The sequence below is a fragment of the Micropterus salmoides genome, unplaced genomic scaffold (genome assembly GCF_014851395.1).
Source record: "Micropterus salmoides isolate LMB-PRFRI ecotype aquatic unplaced genomic scaffold, ASM1485139v1 Ms_hic_scaffold_15, whole genome shotgun sequence".
NCBI classification, from domain to species: Eukaryota; Metazoa; Chordata; class Actinopteri; order Centrarchiformes; family Centrarchidae; genus Micropterus; species Micropterus salmoides.
Window position 1 is genome coordinate 2697270 of NW_024040596.1, and position 20267 is coordinate 2717536.

The window sequence follows — 20267 nt, forward strand, 5'->3', positions numbered from 1 at the left end:
TGGATTTGGAGAATCGTTACACCAACGGTAGAATTGTTTTTATTGTTTGGCGTCGACTTGGTCCTGAAGTATCGGTTCTCTTGACATCCTAGAACAAAGGTAATAATGGCGGTGATGTGCAAAAGAAGACCAACATAAGAGAACAGGTGTTTAAAACTCATAGATTCAGTGCAGCCCAGCTCTGTTTTAAGCATTTAATCTTAAACACAAGCGCAGACGGACACAGTGAGGGACCTGTCCTTGTAAGGTAAAAGCAGACTGCTGAACTCCTCTGACAGAAGGTACAAACAGACCTGTGTGTGTTTTACATGAGCCGTTCACAGTCGGGTCTTGTTGGATCTGATTCAAAGTAACTTAAACTCTAACGCACACACAGACATGCATGGCGGATTAAATCAGATAAATGGTTTGGATAGTTATTTTTATTTTTACATGGTTGTGTTTTGACAAAGATTCATCTGAAACGACCTTTTTGGAAAGTCCACGTTAGCTCGAGTCCCGAGGTTCATTCCTGACCTCCAAGCTTTTCTTTTAAGGAGAAGAAATTACGAGGAAGTTTCAACAGCATACTGTCCATGAACGCAACGCTCAGATGTCCGAGCTTCTCACCGGCATGTGAACGCGCCACAGACTCAGTTTGCCTGGGGGGCTGGTGATAACTCGCCACCCTGCTCGACCTCGGCTCAACGCGCTTTATGATCAGTGTTCCAGAAATGTTTGTTATTCAGAGTCTGAGCAGAATTTCTGACATAAACTTAAACTGATATTTGAATTCTCTTTATTTGGCCGCACACTAGAGGATATCCGGCTAGAAACCTGCTGATTCCCTCTTCTCAGCCTCGAGTTCATCCACAGTTTGATTCTCTGCTTTTGTTTGTTTCTGTCTGAAGTCACGTTTGATCACGCGAGATTCTGCGAGATCGCCGCTCTGAAACCGTTTTAGTATAAAGGCCAAGTGGCGTTAAGATTAAAAGATTAAACATCGTTGGGAAATACAAAGTACAATGGTAGCTGGCGTTAGCCGTCCTTCTTTCATGGGTCCAGCTGTCGTGATCGCAGCTGATCAGACTGTAGTAGTTCTGAACGTTAACCTTGAACTCGGGTTAACGGCTAACAACACCTGCTCCCTTTGAATTGAATGATATTACAGCTGCTTTTTAGTTTCCACACAGATATGATCAAGTTATTCATGATCAGTGGCAGAAAAATAAATAAAACGTACATTTCTTCTTCTTGACAATTAGAATTTTTTCAAGCGTACGTATGCTGGTTTATATCAAAGACAGATTTTACTTTGCGTTCAGCTTTAATGAAATATAGTTGTTTTGTCAAACTGAACATTAGAGTGGATGTAGAGGAGCTGCTTTTAGGACAGGACCCTGTGTATTTGTTAAAATATGGTAATTACGGGAAAATGTGCCTCCACACCTTGAGGCAGGTGTAAGGTCTGTCCATGTCGATGTTGTCACTGTAATCCAGAAACAAATAACAGCGGAGCGGGAAACTCTGCATTGAGAAAAGAGGTCAGAGGAATCAGAGCGTGCATATGATCCCATGTAGGTCTGATCTGATTCATGAACATGAGGCTCATTTATTTAGTAGGAATTAGAAAAAAGCTGCAGCAGTAATGTGTGTGTGATGATCTGCCCTGTCCTCAGGCCAGAGGAGGCCGCCCTACAACTAGGTCACCGCTAACAGGACCTCAGATGGCTGATGGGAAAGACGGAGAGAAAACGAGAGATATATAATAAGGATGATGTGATGAAGAGACTGGAGGGAACAGACGAAGGCGAAGGAGAATAGAAGTGGAGGTGTGCTCCTGGATGTATTATTAGAACCCAACGATGGCGCCTGAGTTTGTAGCTTCCAGGTTTTGCAGCTCATTGAATATGCACAGAGGTGCAGCAGAGGGTAAGACTGGCCTGAAAAGATATGTGGTTCCTCGTCAGGACGATTATGTAGCAGCTTATTACGACCTCTATTTATGTTTATTGTTAAGCCACGAAATATCGGATTTTAAAATTCTCAAATATCTGTGTCTGTCTCAAAAACCCGTATCGCTCAGGCTCTAGTGTAGCTAAAGCCGCATTTCCACCAATAGTACCCGGCACTAAACGGTCCTTCAGCCCATCGTTGTGTGTTTCCATCGCGATCTAAAGAACTGACGTACGCCGCACAGAGCAACGGACAGGCATCGTTATTTAGAAACGTCACTATCCATGAGCAAAATGTAGATATGAACATCAGATTTGATTGGATTATAACAACAAAACAAAATGTTTGACCATTAAAAAAAAAGCTTCTTGTTTTTGTGTGTGAAACGCACAATTCAAGTTCACAACAAATTTAATGACAAACTGGAAAAAGCCATCAGGTTCTTCAAAGAACTCCCAACACAAACATATAAACAGTTTGTTGGTCTTTAAAATATTTCCAGCCAACAAGAGCTGCAGATCAGCAGCAGCATCGCGTCTGTCTCCGTCTGAGCGTCGGAGGAACGTGATGTTTAACGAGCTTGATTACCTGCTGTAATCAGTTTGTTTTGGAGAAGAGGAGCCGGACTTCACTCGCCGCACACCGGCTGCTGTTTCCGAGCTGTAAATATAACGCAGACGTACGATCTCAGGCGACATCGCAGAGACGCGTGTGGCTGTCTGGGTGTTGACCATGATTTATTGGTTCGACGGTGGAAAAGTAACAACAAAACACCTGAAACGCTCGACTTAGCTCCACCGAGCAGGGACTTTTTTAGGGGCAAAATTACGAGCCTGGAACTTAATTTAGATCCTGGTCCCTGTGGTGGAAACCCAGTGAGTTCCTCCAAAGGTTCCTGGTTCTCGAGTAAAGTTCATGTGGTGGGAACACAGCGTTAGTTTAGGGGCGATGACACCAACTCTGCGTGTGTGCGTGTGTTGGAGAGAGACACACATTTGTGTCAGTGTGTTTCTGTTAAACCTCGGGCATGAATGAGTTAGTACTGACCTACATCTCATCTCACGCTCCAGCACACACACACACACTAACAGTCAGTGTGTGTTTCTGTACAGGCCTGCTGTACAGAAACACACACACACATTAATACGAGTACACGTGGTTACACACATGTTGATGCACACTGACACTTGCAAACACACACAGTTAGTCTCTCTTGGTGAAATGCTGAATGCGACAGCTCAGCACAAATCATAGGAATCTGAGGTCGATCACGGGTCGAAGCTCCGCCTGACGCCGCTCAGACGTGTTTCACACAGCGCGTCGCTGCTGCAGCTGCTGCTGGTTCGGTTACTGTTCTGTATCCGTATCCATCAGCTTCACACTGACACCTCGACCACGTCATCTTCATCGCCCTCACGTGTCAAGACGTTAAAGAGGTGGAATGATTTCATTAGGGTTAATTAGTTGGTTCGTTACACTTCGATGAAGAATAATACTGTAAATAATGGATTGATTCAGTGTTTCACGAAGGATTTTAAGAGACTGTGGTGGGTGGAATGGAAGAAAATTACATTAATTTGGTGCAAAATTAAGAGGCTATCTATGAAGAACGGTGCACTCTTGTAAACAGTGTTGTGCTCTAATAAACTATTTGGTCATAAACCCACTGTAGAGCTGTAAATGAAACAGCAAAAGTTAACAAATGTATTTAATGTTTTTCCAGCAACGCTAAATCAAAGAATAGAAAATAGAATAAGTAAGTCATTTCCCTAACATTTTATTACTGTTGTTTTGTTTTCTTATTTCCATCCTGTACAGACGCCTTATTTTGAAAACCGGACGTTGTCACATGTGTTTCCTCCTCGCGCTAAATTCATTCATGTTTTATGTGGTTCTGGTCTTCACAGCCTCTCATCATACTAAAGAGACAACCTGACAGGATAAAGTCTCTAACCTGCCTGTCAGCTCGCTCTGGGCCGCTTACCGTAAAGGCTTGAATACGTGTGCACTCCAAATTCAGGTGCAGCTAACTTAACCTCCTTCTCACAGACGTGTCTGTTAGTGTGCGAGCTCACAGCAGCGCCCACAAAACACAACGGAGGTCTATTGTGAGATGTGTAAAAATATTTTCGGTTCATTTTGAAACTATGGTGGAACAAATTAGACTCTTGTTAATTAATGGGAAACACTGATTGATACCGTACTGAGCTCTTACTAGTGTCTGATGTCGCTCGTAGATTTCATACTTTATTGAGGCTTGTATGTTGTTCCTCAAATGTAAGTCACTTTGGCTAAAATAGTCTTCCAGTTGAGTAAATGTAATTATTGTGCTGTTTTGAAAGTTTATTGTGCCAGCAATTTATTTTGTTTTAATGTAAGGCAAAATATAAAACTGCACCATATTGAACTATTGATTTAACAGCCACCAAAATTTTCTCCCAAAACGTTTCTTTATTGTTTAACTTCCTGCAGATTAGGGCTGAACAATTAATCAACATTTTATCAAAATTACAACATGGCCTGGCGGCAATTTTCAAATTGCAGGAGGTGCAATGTTTGTTAAAGGTGGTATGTGTGTAAAAATACTCGTGCTGCAGAGATGCCCTGGCCCACACATCGTAGTCTACAGACTTAAGAAAGCATCTTTGTTTGGTACATTCCCCGTGGCAAATCACATCGCAATTGCAATATTTTAGAGAAAATAATGGCATTTAAATATTATATATTTAAATATGTTATATAAATAACATTCTGTTGTATTTTGACAGTGCCAGAAACTAAGGCAATGTGAAAGGCAAAATAAACAACAGCACCGCATTGAATTGTTGTCCCAGACTTGATCATTTCATTTCCTGCAGGTGTTTTTCTGACATTTGCTGGTGCTGCAACTCAGTCTTTCACAATACAAAAGTACACAAAAGGAATGACCTGAGATAAATATAATCCAATAAATGGCTGGCGAAAGTGTCGACTGCCGTGTGGAGGAGGAGGAGGAGGAGGAGGAGGAGGAGGAGGAGGCTCCTGATGTTGGGAAACAAGAAGAAAACAAGCAGCATGTTGATTTTGCTCGTTATAATATGTTAACTGTGTCTCTTCCCCTGTACTGATTGAGAGTTCTGCCACTACTGTTTTGATATTTCTGTTTTCTGAGAGAAAAATGGCGTCTCTGTGCGACCCCTCTCCTGAATCTGTCTCCTCTCTCCCTGCAGTCGGCAGACAAGCAGCAGGCGCTGGAGGAGACGAAGAGCTACACCACCCAGTCCCTGGCCAGCGTCGCCTACCTCATCAACACGCTGGCCAACAACGTGCTGCAGATGCTCGACATCCAGGCCTCGCAGCTCCGCCGCATGGAGAGCTCCGTCAACCACATCTCACAGGTCTGGTGGCAACACAAGACGACCCCCGTACCATCAGAAGTTCTCGTGTTGTTTAGGCTTTTAGGATCAGGACTTCACCCACCCACGTGGCACTGATCACCAGGTGTCTGCCGGCACGCTGAGGCTGAAGAAGCTGAGCTCCGTGTGTCAGCGTGCATTAAGTACAGCACGTAGGCCGTGAATTCAGGGACGCAGCTCTGTTATTCACAGCGAGAGGGCTCATGGGTGAAAGCACACAGTATGTAATCGTGTATGCATGCAGGCTCATTTATGTTGACCGCCGTGTGGACGCCGCTCTCCTCGCTGCTTCATGCATTAAAAAGGATAGAGAAGCAGTAATAAAACTGCAGAAACGCGCGTCCTTCGTTTCACGCTCGGCATCCTGCTCACACAAGAGTCAGATACATGTGCAGTTTTATTTCTTTCTTTCTCTGTGGGAGGATTGAAGTGGACTGTAACACTTCTTGTTAATACCAGTGTGTGATGTTCCTGCTGGAGGAGGAACCTGGTCTGGACTGGTTCATTTAGGATCCACACTTACTTATTATGGAGGAACCAAGAAGTATAAACCTGGAGTCACGTGCATCATCATCATCATCACTACACTGATCCCACATACACACTTATTATTATTATCACGTTTCACTGCACTACCTGAAAGATTCGATTCTTTTCTTGGTTAACCACCCCCTCTTTTTACAAACATCTAGTTAAAGGAATAAATAATTAGATATTCAGGTTGATAACACACAGAAAATATGATGCTACAGCCAGCCGATGCGTCGTTTAAGAAGTACTTTTGCTTGGCGGCGGTTAAATACAGTTCAGAACATTTCCTGTTGAGAGAGAAGAACCGGTGAAATCTTATCTCCAAACAGTTTACTAAGTGCACTGACATGCAGCTGATTGTCGGCTGTGTCAGACCAATAACAACCACCTGTAGGTGTGAAACGTCACCGGTGCTCTGACCGGGCTTACGCAACACTCTGCACCCACACATCTCGCACTGTAGATCTGAGCGAGCACAACACAAATTCTGGGCACTACTCCGTCTGCAAGTCGACCGTTCCAGAGCAAACAGGAACAGATTTGTTGGAGTAGAATCAGATCTGAGTGTGTAATCCTGCTCTCTCAGGTCCCTCCAGCTTTTCAGGCTCTTGAGCACTTGAGATTGATGATGACAGGTGAATCATATTTTCATCATAATAGGAAAATGCGCAATAAAACATCGCTTAAGACTTCCTGAAGCAAGACGAATAAGAAAGATCACTTTATTTATTTAGAGATGGGTACCAAGACCCGGTTTTCCACAGACCGCAGTATTTAGGGATGAAGCGGTTCATTTTGAACCAATCAGATTCTGCTCTCAACAATCCGTCCCTGTGCGCTCTGGAAGGTCGACATTCATTGAACACTACACTCCACCACAGTCGCTTCACAGAGTAGCTGTGTACTTCATAGGCATACAAATGTAGTTTTCAGTAGTACAGAGGGTTTATTCTCCCCCTCCGACCTCTGAATAATCAGTACGCTCTGCATGCAGAAGTAATGAGACGCTTCTCTCTCTGTTATTGTCTGTGGTTGCACGTCATAATTACCGCTCTCTGTTCAGTGAGACACAGTCACATCTGTTATGTAGGCAAGTGTTTGGTGCTGTGAGGCTGCGTCTCATGAAAGAGTGGCACTCAGATCATCTTTTATAATCCACTCTGCCTTTCACACTGTAGCAATCAGCCAGCAAAGTAGTCAAGGAAGATGAAGAGGAAATCAGACGCGTCAAACTAATGTGCGAGATGTCCAAACATATAGACCAGACCAGATGCTGTGTCTTCCCCCACACGGTACCAGCTCGGCTCGACTCTGCTCGCCTTTTGTGGCTTCTTCTTGTAAATCCTTGTACCTGGTACTTTTTTATGGTATCGAGCTGAGGCTAGCTCCAGACTACCGACTGGTCTGAAATAACCGAGCTAGCTGAGCTGCTGCCGCTGCTAACGTTAGCTCAGTTTAGCGGCTCAGTTTGGTTTTAGTTCAGGATTCCTTCGCTGTTGACCGTACCGAGAACCGAATAACCACCGAGGTCGTCTCCTCTCCAAAACAAACGGACCCGGCTGTTAAAACATTAAAATACTGAATAAAGCAGTTTCATCCTGAATAAATTGTGTTTCAGTCTGTCGAAGCTAAACAGTAAGAACAGGACATGTTTTGAAGTCTCAAAAATCTTCAGAGTGGAAATTCACAGTTTTGAATGAAAGCTCTGGTTCCCTCGTGATGTTTCAGGACTGTGACCTTTCTCATCCCACTTGAGTGGATAATTAACACTAAGAACAGTTTTTCATCCTTTATTAATATGCATTACACCAAAAATATCTACAGTGTGAAATGTGAAGATGAGCTCTCTGTTATCACGCTGAATACATTGTCGTTCAGACAAAGAAACCGAGACAGCGTTGTTGTCGAATCAGTAATGGATTCATCAGCACTAGTGAAAATAATAGTTGTTGCAGCCCTGTGAGAAAGTACTGTTGACTTAAATGGCACAACAAGCTTTTATCAGGAAGGACAAGAGGGAATCCGAGCGGTGTCACTGCGAACTGTGGGGCAGTTATAACAAACACAGAAAGTGTTCATTAGGCTGCCTGTTTGAAGCATAATGTCTTCATTCCTCTTAAAGACCCTCGTCAGTCATTCCCCAACGCAGACGTCGCACTGAACAGATTCCCTCCTTTTAATTATATTTTATGTTGCAAAGAAACGTGTTGAAGTTATGATCCTAAAGACAGTTGTTTTATCAAACCTCGTTTCTGGCTCAGTGAATAGAACGCCAGTCGTCACCATCACCTTTCTAACATTGTCATCGCTGTCCTTATTAGCTAGGCTACTTGCTGCGCACAGCTCTGTTATCAAATACGATTTTAGCCATTTTAAATTAAAACTCAAGATGTGGCGGTCAGCGTTGATAGTGTGGCGGGGCCGGCACAAATAATGCGTGGGAAACGCTGGAGCGCCTTCAGATGTTGCACAGAGCTTCATGTTCCCCAGAGGATGAATCCTACTCACGTTATAGTTGCATTAACATGATACACTTAAAAAAAAATGAAGGATGGTTAGAAAGTGTGTCCAACTTTCGCCGCCGCTGCAAAACGTCACCATGTCACATGGCATTAAAAGCTCGCCGGAGCAAGGCGGCTGAAGGCGCCGAGTCCGGTGGCCGCCGTCGCTTTTTCCCGGCTGCACAAAGTTTTTCCTGATCTCGCGCCATTTTTCCAGTCATTGATCTCAGCTCACAGTAAGATCACAGATGTGTCCAACTTGACTATCAAGGCGGTGAAAATCAGCCGCAGTCATCTCGAACGCACCTATTGATGGTCCTCTAACTTTTCCTCTAGCGCCAAGTTCAAATGTTTGTTTTTTAGTTACCATAGCAGCTTGGCTGTACACAAGTGTGATAGTGATTTGATAGTCCGGTGTATTTTATTTAAACCTGGCACATAAAGTCCTCTCTTCCTCTCTCTCCTTCCAGACCGTTGACATTCACAAAGAGAAGGTGGCGAGGCGGGAGATCGGCATCTTGACCACCAATAAGAACACGACCCGCTCACATAAAATTGTTGCTCCGCCCAATCCGGAGAGACCGGTGCGCTACATCAGGAAGCCCATCGACTACAATGTGCTGGATGACATTGGACATGGAGTCAAGGTGGGAATAGTGATAATTAAAACGACGACGATGTGGTCAGGATGAAAACGGGGACAGTAAAAAATCACTAAAGGCCTCGAGAAACTATTGTTCAGATGCAGGCAGCCACGTCCACATATACCAGAAGGGATTGTTAAACATCACTAGAGCAAGTAGTTCTGTGGCAGGTGTGGCACATCCAGAGCAAACAGAAAGCAAAAGATAGAAACGCAGCCGTAAACAGATTTCAACACTAAGAATAATAAGAACAAGAGCTAAAGGATCCAAACTTGCATGTTTGTGTGCACAGCTGACTGTTTCTGCTTCCAACTTTCTCAGATTCAGAAACAAGAAAAAATACCTTTATGGATCTGCTGTAGTACAAACAGCGGTATTGCTGAGAGTCTACGGCTGCAAATAACATAATCATGATCTTTTAGGCATCTAGGATTGAAAGTGAAACTAACCAAATAAACAGTCTCAGACTTTGAAACCCCCTGATGTAGAGTATGCATTTGCTGCAGTGTAAAATGGCCACATGTATGACGAGTGGCTTTAAATATTTAGGCGTTGTGTTTTCAAAACGATCTATCTAAGTGCAACGTGACTTTTTTTTCTCCACGTCCTGCACGACCTCTTTTCCCCCTGACTCAAAGTCTGTATCTCTTTCTGCCTGCCTCTGTTTCAGCCCGTCTTCATCTTATTTCTGCCCTCTGTTTTACTGTCTGCACTGGCCTGTTTCACTGACGCTAACCTCTACAATACTTTTCTCCTCTCTTCTTTCTCCTGTTCCCATCGCGTTCATTGACGTGCTAAGTGGTTGTTGAGGTTCAAGGTAAGGATGCACAACACACCTGTACAATAATACAAGGACAACGCATCTCATACATGCAGCTGAGGAGGGAGAGTAGCCTTAATAAGAAATGCTTGTGACAAACAAAGGAAAACAGATGTCTTCTTTGTGGTCCAGTTGGTCAGGCTTTGTCTTTTAGCGCCGTCGGCCTCTTATTTACTGGGTATCAGTGACCAGATCGGTATGCAGCCTACACGTAGACGCCACCATCGGTCTGTCGGGGTAGGGTTGGGTATCAAGAACTGCTTCCAAGTTGGAATCGGCGTTAAATTTCCGTAGATTCGTTAAGACCCGCGCGTTTTGATTCTGCTTCTCGCGCCGACAAGATCTGTGGTGAAGTAGAATCAGAATCGATAACGATACCCCACCCTAGTCCTATTTTTTTAGCATTTCTAATCATTTAAAAAGTTAGTTTGAACGAAGAACTGAAATGCAGGGCCGAGCCGAAGACTCACCTTTGACTTCTTGCGTCTGCAGGTGAACGGCCAGCAGAACATGAAACTAGGAGGGGGTCTGTCCCGGTCCAACCCCCCCACCCAGAAACCGCCCAGCCCTCCAAGAGCAGGCAAAGGCATCTTCGGGTACGTACCCAGCCCAACACACACACACTCCCTCTCTCTGACATCCACCCGCCCGGCTGTGTTTGGTATTTCTGTGTCTTGAACGTGTGAAAGACGTCTGAAGAATGTGTCGTGTTGTGTTCACTGTTGCCCGGAAAAGGAAAACTTGGCACAGATCCACCTTCACAGAAGCACAAAGTGGAAACAAGTGGTGTGTGTGTGTGTGTGTGTGTGTGTCTCTCGTGTGAGGACGGAGCATCCTGCGGCGAGCTTATTACAGATTAGACCCGGCGGAGGGGGATGACATCACACACAGGAACGCAGCGCTGAGAGGAGCGACGTCATGTGTTCTCTCCCTTCAAACATCTAGGTCACACAGCTGTAGCTCCCCTTCCTTCCCTCCAGTTCACTCCCTCTCCCTCTCTCTTTCTGGTTAACGCTCCTCCCTCTCGTCCTTCACCTCCTTTTAACCGTTTCACGTTCGCTTGCGTCCGTCTCTACCGTCACTGCATCTCTGTCTTCCTCCCTCCCTCTGCTTCTGCAGCATCCGAACAGTGTGAGGGTCACAATGATGTTTTGGGAAATAGACTTGCAGAAGGTTAGATGTTCAGGATGTCTGGACAGCCAACAGCCAGTTAGCTTAGCATATAGACCGAAAACTGGCTCTGACTGAAGGGAACAAAACCCGCCTACCAGCACCTCTATAGCTCACTGATTAACATTAAGAGAAATTTCACGTGGTTGCATTTGTGTGAGTGCAAGATTATATATATATATACATATATTTAGCAGGGCTCTACAGCGCGACCATTTCAATCACAAATACCGCTAAAGAGTCTGTGGAGGTTCTCAGTCATCCAGGTCATAGTTCTCCAACGAAGGTTAAAGTCAAGGGCAACTGGACTTGGTTGAAGATACTGGAAGACGTTTCGTCCCTCATCCAAAGGACTTCTTCAGTTCTGACTGACTGGCAGGGAAACTCAGCTATTTAACCTCAGTGGGGTCGTTATCCCGGGTCATCGATACCGCTGGTTCGTTAGTGTTCCTTGTTGCTGTGACGACAGTCGTTACGGTCGTTAAGACTACCTGTGGCCAAGACTGAACGACCGTCGTTGGTATCTTGACCTGAGGCCAAGACTGAACGACCATCGTTGGTATCTTCACCTGAGGCCAAGACTGAACGACCATCGTTGGTATCTTCACCTGAGGCCAAGACTGAACGACCATCGTTGGTATCTTCACCTGAGGCCAATAGGTTACGTTTGTTGAGTTTCCTGGGAAGTGATGAAAGGACAGCATTGTAAGTGGGGGATAAGTGGTGGCGTAGACCCCCTCCCCTGTTCAATGACGGCTTCTCAACCCTGGTGTAGATGCTTCCTTGACACCTCTTTCAAACCATCCATCTTCTCTGTCTAAAATGTGCACCTGGTGGTCCTCAAACGAGTGTCCTCTGTCCTTCAGATGTAAGTAGACTGCAGAGTCTTGACCTGAGGAGTTGGCCCTTCTGTGTTGAGCCATGCGTTTGTGTCGTGGTTGTTTAGTCTCCCCAATATACAGGTCTGTGCATTCCTCACTGCATTGGACCGCATACACTAGATTGCTTTTCTTGTGTTTGGGTGTGCGGTCTTTGGGGTGGACCAGCATCTGTCTTAGTGTGTTCTTGGGTTTAAAAAACACAGGGATGTTGTGTTTGTTGAAAATCCTCCTGAGTTTCTCTGATACTCCAGACACGTATGGAGTGTTATTGCGTTTGACCTTCTTTTCCTCGCCTGTAGTTTTCTTCTTCTTGGATCTTGTGGCTGTTTTCACAAAGGTCCATTTAGTGAATCCACAGGCTGAAGAGCGAGCACACTGTGCGAGTAAAGAACGAGTAATTGTTTTAAAATCAAAACTGCGATTTGAAAGAACACGATTAGCTAATCGTGAAGAAGTCATTAAAATGTAGATTAATTATGCGGCCCACATGGAGAATTTCAGAATAAGAGCCTTTTGCCTGCCTGATTTTGCTGACTTGTTCAGGATTTGTTGATTTGTTTGTGCTTCTATCAAGTTTAACAGGGTCTTAAAAAGCCTTAAAAGGTAATAAATAAGTTATGCAAAAATTAAGGCCATTAAAAAGTCTTAATCGCCATTTAACAAGGTATTAAATTTTGTAGATATTTTTGTGAATGTGAAAATCCTTTTTGCCCAAAAAGTTTGTCTGCTAAAAGTGCGGGTGCACGTATTTATTTATATTGCATAGCCAAAAACACTTGACAGGCAGGACGTAACTTTAGTGGCTGTGCGATTCTTCTGTGTAACCAATGCTAATTGTTCAAAACATTGTTGGACTGAGCTCTGTGGCCCCGTTATTCAAAAACAAGATGCACCGTCAGCAGGTGAAGCAAGCAACAGAAGCCAACAGGGGAAATTTAAGCAGCGTTTGGCAAACGCTAGGTTAGGTTGTCTATTTATCTGCATAAATAGTTATGATTATTGACGCATTAGTAGGCTACTTAAAATTAAAGTTAGAGACTAACTACTACCATGTAGAGAGTTTTTCTTGCACAAAGTTAGTGAATAAAAAACATCAACAGCTTTAACTGTAATTATTATTATAATAGTGGGGAGCTATATACTGTACTGTTATTTGAAGTTATAATGAATATAATATCAAACTAACAATTTAATATTATATTAACAATATACGTTTAATATAATGTTATAATATTATACTCATAGCTCCTCCTCCAGGTTGTGGATGGATCCTCTGCAGCAGACAGATGTAGATTTAGATTTAGACAGATGTGCTGCCTCGAGCCGCCTCCTCCTGAGAGATGTTATTAAATGATTTACTAAAGTTCTTGTTGTAAAAATTTACATAAAACCCTTTTAAAGGTGTGTTTCTGACTTAGATGGTTACAGCTCAAAGGGGCGCGGCAGTCTTAAAATACGATGAAAAGGTCTTGAAAACGTTTTTTAAGCAGGCTACGTAGGTCAACTGTTTATTTTTTGTCTGTTTTATTGTTGATATTCGATTGGGAGCCTACACAGGGTGTCTTATTTTGAAAATTGACCGGGTTCTCTACGCCATTCTGTGTCTGACTTCCTGCCTGGTTCATCTGCTCTGTGCTGCTTGACGCGGCTTCCGTCAAAAAATAGACCGGCAGTGAATATTGAACTTTAGTTGAAATTGAATCGCAATATCAGGCCCAAATCAGACCGACCAACACGAGCGCCGGCGGGTTGGTCGGTCTGTACCTTTCATACAGCGCAGCGAGCCGGCAGATGAGCGCAATGATCCTGAGAAATGAGTCAGTGTGAAATCACCTATAGTAACAACTGTTGGTCAAATTACAGAGCTGTGTGTATCCAGGAACAGCCACCTCCAGTTCGTCCTTCACTGGTGTCATCTGATTGGACAGTGTGTGGGGGGGGGGGGAACGGCAGTGACGCTTTATCAGGTGGGCGATATTAGGATATTTGATCGTGAACGATAAAAATGTCTCCACGATCTGTCTTTTCAGAGTCATTGCTGTCTCTGATCCTGCCTGAAATAAATTGCGACATGGTATTTTTGCCGTGTGGCCCGTGAGTTTTAGAGGTAGCTGTTTCCAGTCTTTATGCTAAGCTAACTGGCTGCTGCCTTGAGCTTTATATATTTACAGTACAGACATGAGAGTGGGGTCGATCTCATCTAACTCTGCAAGACGGGGAATACAAGTATTTCCCAAAATGTTGACGTATTCCCGTGTTGAGGCATTGAAGGGTCAGTGTTTAATATTGTTTGTCCGCTCTGATAATGCTAATCCAACACGGCTGCGTTGTAGCGTCCATGTTCGGAAGAATGACTTCACAAGTCGTGAATGCACCGTGAGCATTGCAATTTGTAGCTCTCACCAATAAATGCTCATAAAACTTATTCCAACACTAAGTATTATATAACTGTGTGTGTGTGTGTGCACCAGCTGGTCCAGCCCCACCTACGCCCCCTGTAGGTGTGCTCCTTCCTGTTTCCTGTATGTAACCTGCTGATCAGCCGGCTGCTTCTGTGCACTGAATCTTACTTTGGTGTGCAGGATTGTTAAAGTGCCCAAATGACCAGACGTGACTGAAACAGAAAAAAAAAAGGCACTAATTTATAGATTCATTTGAGTTTCTAGGGAAAGAGTGAACAGAAGCGTCCCTGCAGTTTGTTGGTTTGTCAAACACAAAGTGTGTGCGCGCAGACTCGAGGCACAAACACACGGAGGTGGGTTGGCATCATGCTGCAATCAACAGGCCAAGTCCTTCTGTCATTACTCACTCGCACACACACACACCAACAACACCACCTCAGAAACACACTCACACATAATTTCTCGCTCTCTCTGTTCTGTTCGTGTTTGCTTCCTGTTATTGTGTTGCATACATTGTGCTGTTTTTACTCTAGGAAGGTGTAACGGGTGTGTTTGGTGTGCGATTTAAGTAATTATATTTCAGAGATGCAACATGTCTGTGTTTCACTGTGGGTGTTGATTTTAGGAGAAATCTTCACTCTGACTCTGAATCAAACTGACTCCTGTTTGTCTTGTGTTTCTATTCTTTCTTGTTTTATGATGCTCAGTTGTCCTTATTTTTCTGGAGGAGCTGTGATTCTCTAAAAATACATCCTGACCTTTAAACATGACCTTAACAGATTTCTCTGTTTCTCTTACAGCTCGTACTTAATGAAGAAATAATGTCTAACTACATATTATTCACGATGCTGTGTTTATGTACCGAGGTACCTTGACATCCAGGACTACTGTTTTATTATTGATGCCATCAAGGTTTATTTTAATAATAACTTTGGCTTCACCGAGCTGACAGAAAATACTAGAATACCCTGTCTGCTCTCTGGGCTGTGAGAGCTACAGCGCCGCCCTGTGGCTCTTTACCCAAAGAAACTTTAATTAATAGCCTCTAAAATCAAGTTCAAATCTAGTAAGGGCGATATAACTCAGCTCAAACACCGTAATAAAAGATCAAGACGCTCCTCGGGGTTAAACTGCAGTGAAAACAAAAGAAATTATAGTCAGAAAAAGTGTTGGACAGAAGGAAAGCTGGATTCACTGAGGCACAAAGATCCGTGAGATAACACACAGGCAATTCACTTCTCGCTCGCCGCCTGAAAAGTTCAACTCCAGCTCGCTGAAGGGTTAAAGCTTTTGTGGCTGTGTGGGGGCGGAGTCAGACATTCCACTAGGGAAAATTAAAAAACGTCCGGTTAGGCTTTGTAAACAAGAATCGTAAAAAAACAGGGAATTTGCAAAGGTCAGTGATCAAAATCAAGTTTGGAAAACCATGATCTTGGGTGTTTATTGAGAAATAATCTCAGATACTCTGTGTGCGTTGATCACATTCGACTGACTGATTTCTAAACTCTGATTGGTGCACGGCGAGATGTGACATCACCTTCTTCCAACTGAGCCCGGCCCACTTCAGACTAGCGAGAAACAAACAGAAATATGTAAATCTCTCAGGTGAAAGATGTCGTGTAGTCTGAGACGCTGCAGAATAAACTCAACGAGTCAAAAGTACATTTGGCCTCGTCTCACGCTGTAACATGAATCTTTTGCTGCAGGGTGTTCTGGTGTTTTCAGGTCTCTCTTCAGTACACGAGGCTGCCGTTTCAGGACCCCCTGCAATCCTGGGACTGCAATTCTAGGACTGTAGTTCTTTTGCGACAGCGCCATCTAGTGGAGCGTTGGCGGTAATGCACAGCAACACGAAGGAGGTTAACCCTGTCGGCCTGCACGTCGACTGTGAGGCTAACTGGCAGTATCAAAGTCCTAGAAATGCAGATCCGGTCCTAGGATTGCGGTCCTGCAGCTACATACTACTCTGTTAGACGTCCTGGACAGGTCATCAGAAATAAACATGTCCGCCCCGTTAACCCTGTGTCCACCTTTACCTCTTGCATGTGCAGGAAGAACTCCCCCTACAGGACACTGGAGCCGGTGCGCCCCCCAGTGGTGCCCAACGATTATGTCTCCAGCCCCACCAGAAGTAACATGGCGGTCGGACAGGTTCCCAGTCCGGCCCGCACCGCCACCCTCAACCATCGACCCCGAACGTACAGGTAGCCGGGGTCGGCGTGGAAACATTGGCTGCCAGGAGGGGATTTCAGAGCTCTAACGGAGCCGCACATAACAAAATGTTTCTGCTCCCTGTTGTTTCTTTACAAAAAGGCAGATATTCAACACATCCTTACGTCCGGTTTGAGGCCACAGATGTAGAAATGTTTGGAGTGACTGGCTGCATCTATGCCGCTCTTAAATGCAGGACGAGGTTAATGACAATGTGGAATGACACAGACACACTTCATCCCAATCTAGACTGACGGATGTGTTGAAGATAAACTAGTGCTACAGAAGAGATGCCTCCTCTCAGCGCGTCTCATGTTCAGGCTGATCTGATCACATTTAGCACAGTGACTGAACACGAGCAAATATTTTGGGTCTGTTGAGGCAAGAAGCTGAATATATTTCCCAAAATGTCTTTTAATAAGATTTTGACCCGGCTCTAAAGCATCTCTGTGGACAAGACAGAAAAGTTAAAGTGACATCGCAGTAAAAATAATAACCACGGCAATTTGCTGTTACATTTCCCCAAAATCTTTGCTTGTGAGTTGTCACCTTCGTCTGGCTTCTTTGTTAAACTTTGTTGTGTCACACTTCCGTCTGCTTTGGCTTCTTCAGTGTGTGAAATGTGCTGCTGTCCTGTGTTTCCTCTGTGCTTCTATCTGCAGTGACGCTTGCGGAGTTCATCTAGATTTGGTGGATTTTAAAAAAGACAGTATTGGGCATTACTAAGGCCCCGTCCACACTGCTCCGTTTTTAGTTTTAAAACGGATACGATCTCCGTCCACAGCGGCGTGCGGACGAAGAACCGCACCACATTTTATTTTGCATGGACCAATAACGAGCTGGGACTGTTACTGCGGCGGAAAACGTGGCGACATGCACAGCAGGTGCACGGGACAGGAATATTTTAATAAAAAGACCAAATCTAAAACTCTGTCAGCAGCATCGTGTTCCTGCTTTGCGAGACCTATGAGACCCAATCAGAGAGTCAGTGTAGCTTCAAAATGATTTTAAAGCCGTTGTTTGAGATAAAATTACTACATAATGTTTCTTTAAACATAACACATCACACACAAAAGTAAATTTTCGTCTTACAATCTTCTTATTTAGCTCCCTTTAGAAAAACACTCATGAGGAGATGCTACAGAACACAAAACACTGACTGGTTAAAAATCTTAAATTGTTATTGTGTTTGCTGATATTAGGATGAACAACTAGATGTTAGAAAAGTTTATAAGCATCCAAAATGTCCTCTTGAGCGTCTTCTCAAGGCTGTTGAGAAAACGTCGGTGAATCCAGACCTGAACCTTCAGACTTCAATTAAATCTACAGATGTGCCGACAGTCGTGTTGCTTCTGCGTTGAAGCGTCGCCGCTGAGCGAACACGGAGTCTAACGCTCTGCTTTCATCATCAACTAACCCAGTTTCTCTTCATTCGTTGACTCATTTTCAGTTTGTAGCTTCATTTTCTCTCCTCTGATCTTTATGTAACTGTACGGACGTGCTGGTGTTCTGGATGGGAAATTACAGCTTTCTAATTCTGCATCAGCTGATAAATGTAAAAGAGTAAAGAGCGTTTGTATGTTTAGTCTTGTTGTTGTTGATTATTGTAATGACGGCATGAGACGGAAACATATTTTCCCACTGTGGAGTCTCATAATGTTTTTAAATGTCATGCTGCATTTAGTTTGTTTGTTGTACTATGTTGAAATTTTTAATTAAAAAAAAAAAAAAAACAGTATAAAATATTTATAGAAAAGCAGAAGCACATTTTAAAGCATCACCTTGCTGTCCAATCACAGCTCTGCTACACACTTCGTTCCCATCCAGTCACCACCTTTGCCCGTCCTGGTCCGGAGCCTTCAGCCAATCAGATTCTGTGTTTGCAGCTTTTCGTGGTTTCTTTGCTTCTGTGCCGACATTAACTCGACTCACTGCTGCTTTTACTCCACAGGCGGCTGACTTCCTGTCTGTCCGTCATCGTCTTCATCAGTTTGTCCTTCTGCTTCTTCCTCTTTTCTCCCGTCTTCAGTATCTGCTTGTGTCTTTACCTGTGAAGTTTGCCATGAGATGTGTTGTTGTTGTTGCTGGACATCAGAAAGTTTCATAACTAAGAGTAAAAACAGACACTAAACAAAAGACACAACGAGGATGTATTTTCTAAATTAATTACTGTAAAACTTTAAACACAGACTTTAATTTGAGCTCTTTCACTGTCCCGGTGTGGCTACACGTTTTAAAAAATAAATGCAGGTCTTATAGATGTTCTCTGGATCTATAAAACCGGGACGCCCGCTTGAGCTAAGCTGCTTAGATCACGCTGCAAATAATAAACCCACAGACTCGTCATCTACTGTCATAAATGACAAATAACAGCAGCAAATCCTCTCATTTAAAAAAGATGAAACCAGCAAATGTTTCACATTTTTGCTTAAACGATGAATCAATTATCAAAATAGTTGACAATTTTCTTTTTAATCGATTTAATTGAACCATTGTTGGTTCACTTTGTTTTACAGAAACAATGAGCACCAACGTATAATTCATTCAGATTTACCGGCATCGTAAACAAGAGACGAGACGGCAGCGGTGACTGCGCTGTGATGTGCTCGCTCGCATGAATGAGGTGTAATGTTTTATTAAATAACATTCATATCGGTTTAAATAAACATTTCCGCCTTTGCGATTTTTTGAGAAACGAATAAAAAGCCTGCTGCGGATATAGTCTGGGTGAGTTCAGTGATTAAAGCAAATAAAAACCCGGAGTATTCATTAAAGTTTTATGGTATCTAAATTTTTGTTTTCTTGTCAGAGTCGAGCAACAGTCCCAAACCCAGAGATATTCAGTTTATACTGATGTGGAAAGAAACTGCAACCAGAGAATATTTAATGTCTTCAAAAAATGACCGAAACGATGAATCAAAATATAAAATGACTTTTCCTTCAGCTTTGTGGGGCCCCACAAGACTGAAGGTCCGTTTGAGGGCTAGGACTTGGTTTCAGGGTCTGGGCAATGCATTGACGGCCGTGTGTCTGTGCGCAGTGGCAGCAGCGGAGGCAGCCATCCCAGCAGCAGCAGTCGCAGCAGCAGCAGGGAGAACAGCGGCAGCGGCAGCGTGGGCGTTCCCATCGCCGTGCCCACGCCCTCCCCGCCCTCCACCTTCCCAGGTAACAAGAAGACGCACTGGATCATTTTACGTGTTACGTGTGCAAACACTGACTTTATTTATTCTGTTGTTGTTGGTTTAAATCAGGGTCCAACAATAATGTGTTTTTCTCTGGAAGTAGTAAGTTTACGTCACCTTTTTCATCCCTTTTGAGTTTGCAGCACCAGCGTAAACGGACGCACACTGGCGTTGTAGTCGCCATACCGGACAGAAGGCACAGGTGTGTAGGCGCATAGAGCGGCGTTTGCAACGGCGTTTAGAAACGAACGTAACAGACGTCTAAAACATGGAATGGCAGGGAAAAGACACAAAATAATGACCCAGTATGTTTTTCTCTTTACGTTGTTTTGCGTCTCAGCTCGTGTCGTGTTTTAGGATTGTCCACCATTTCATTTATGAAGTTAACAAGTCCGCCTGTGTCTGTCCTGCGTAGAACATGCTGAAAGCTGTAGTGTATATAAGACGGGCAGAGCGTTGTGTCGAGAGCAGAGCTGACGTAGTGACAGTGCTCGTTATGTAAGTACTTTCTGGCCCCAGGCCATCAGACAGTCCTGATTGTTGGACCCTGATAAAACTGGTTTGTAGGTTTGGAGAAGTTTGATTTGATGTTTTC

The 20267-nt window shown here is 43.8% G+C and overlaps 1 pseudogene; it reads left to right on the forward strand.

Annotated features, from left to right (window-relative positions):
* The window catches only part of LOC119903785, a 236697-nt pseudogene that overhangs the window by 206134 nt on the left and 10296 nt on the right, over positions 1–20267 (forward strand).